We start from the raw sequence: 1,735 nt of genomic DNA, 5'->3' as shown, positions 1-1,735 counted from the left end.
AGCCTTGGCACAATTAGGAAGATTCAGTGAGATAAGGTGTGCGAAGTCCTGAGCACAGGAACTTCAGATAACCTGCTCAAATTAACTTGGCTGTGGGTCCATTGAGTCCTGACAGGTGGCCCTTGGGCACTGGAAACGTGGCAGTTGAGATGAGGTGTGAGCATAAAATACGCACCGAATTTCAGACTTGGTATGAAAAAACCCATAATATTCCATCAATAATGTTTCATGTTGCTTACATATTAAAATGATAATATTTTGGCTATGCTTGCTTAAATAAACGATATATTAATCTTTATATTGATTTATTATATTTTATAAATTCTATTTATTAAATTATATTCAGTGAACGTTCCCCCCTTTCCTCGTTTGAATGTAGCTCCTAGAAAAATTTAAATCATATATGCATTTCTGTTGGGCAGTGCCGGGTCAGAGGCTGGGGTTTCTGGCTTATCAAGGAGGCAGGGAAAGGGGGGGGCACTCAGGGCAGTCGCCTGAATTCTGAATAATAATAATAATTAGAAGAATAACAACAAAATGAAATGACATAATCTAGCCCTTACTCTGTGCCTCCTGGCCTTTTAAATGTTTTATAACAGTAGCTCACCGAATCCCTCTGAAATCCCTGTGGGTTGGGGGAGGGGGGCTATTCCAATCCCCGTTTTACAGATGATGGAAAGGAGGAACAGAGAGGTTAAATATGTGGCCCCAGGTCACTCTGCTGTGCACGGCAGAGGGGAGGCAAACCCAATCAGCCGTGTCTTAAAGTTTGCTTCTTGGTCACTCCATCTATTGCATCTGTCAGGGAGACTCATGGGGACATGGGGATGAGACCCCAAAATCCCCGGGGAAGACAGTGCCTTCAGGAGGGTTTGGTTTCTACATGCCTGGGCCCCTGATGGGTTGGAGGCTGGTAGATGCATTGCTGTGTTCTCCTAGGAAATAAACCAGACCTGGGTTCAAATCCAGACTCTAGTATATATTGGTTGTGTGACCTTGGGAAAGTCACTTCTCTTTCGCTGAGCCTTAGCTGCCATTTCTAGAAGATGGAGAGAATAGGAGTCCATATGATACAGGGTTATTGTGGGGTTTCAGTGACCAATAAATAACAATTACAGTAATAATAAAGCCAGCCTTCATTTACACCCTCCTGAAGATACTCCCTTTGGTTTCCCGGACGCCCACTTACCTCATCTTTCCCAAACTTCCGTGGTCACTGCTTTCTAACCGCCTTCTCCTGGCTGCTCTCATCTCTTTGAATAGTGGACTAGCTCAGGCTGCAGTGCTTTGGTTAACTGTTTGGTTTGTTTCTTTCCTCATTCTCTACGTGACCTCATCCATCCATATGCAATGACCCCCTGATTTATATCTCCAGCCCAGACTGTCCCGTGAACTCTGGCCTCGTCTGTCACACTGCTAAGAGCCCAGACCTGGGGTCAGCAAAGTACAACCTATGGGCCAAACCCAGCCTGCCAAATCCAGTGAAAGAATGGGTTTTACGCTTTCTAAGTGATTGAGAAAAAATATATATCAAAGGAGGATATTTTGTGGTACGCGAGAAAGATATGAAATTCAGACGCCGGTGTCCATGCACGAGTTTAACGGGAACACAGCCTCTCTCGTTCACTCACGATGGTTGTGACAGGGACAGGAGGGTCCACAGAGCCTAAAGTACTGACTGATGGCACTTTCCTATGCTCACCCCTGTCCCAGGTGATATCTCTAGCAGGCATCC

This window comes from Crocuta crocuta, unplaced genomic scaffold (assembly GCF_008692635.1).
Source record: "Crocuta crocuta isolate KB4526 unplaced genomic scaffold, BGI_CrCroc_1.0 scaffold142, whole genome shotgun sequence".
Taxonomy (NCBI): Eukaryota; Metazoa; Chordata; class Mammalia; order Carnivora; family Hyaenidae; genus Crocuta; species Crocuta crocuta.
This window is presented reverse-complemented; position numbering follows the sequence as displayed.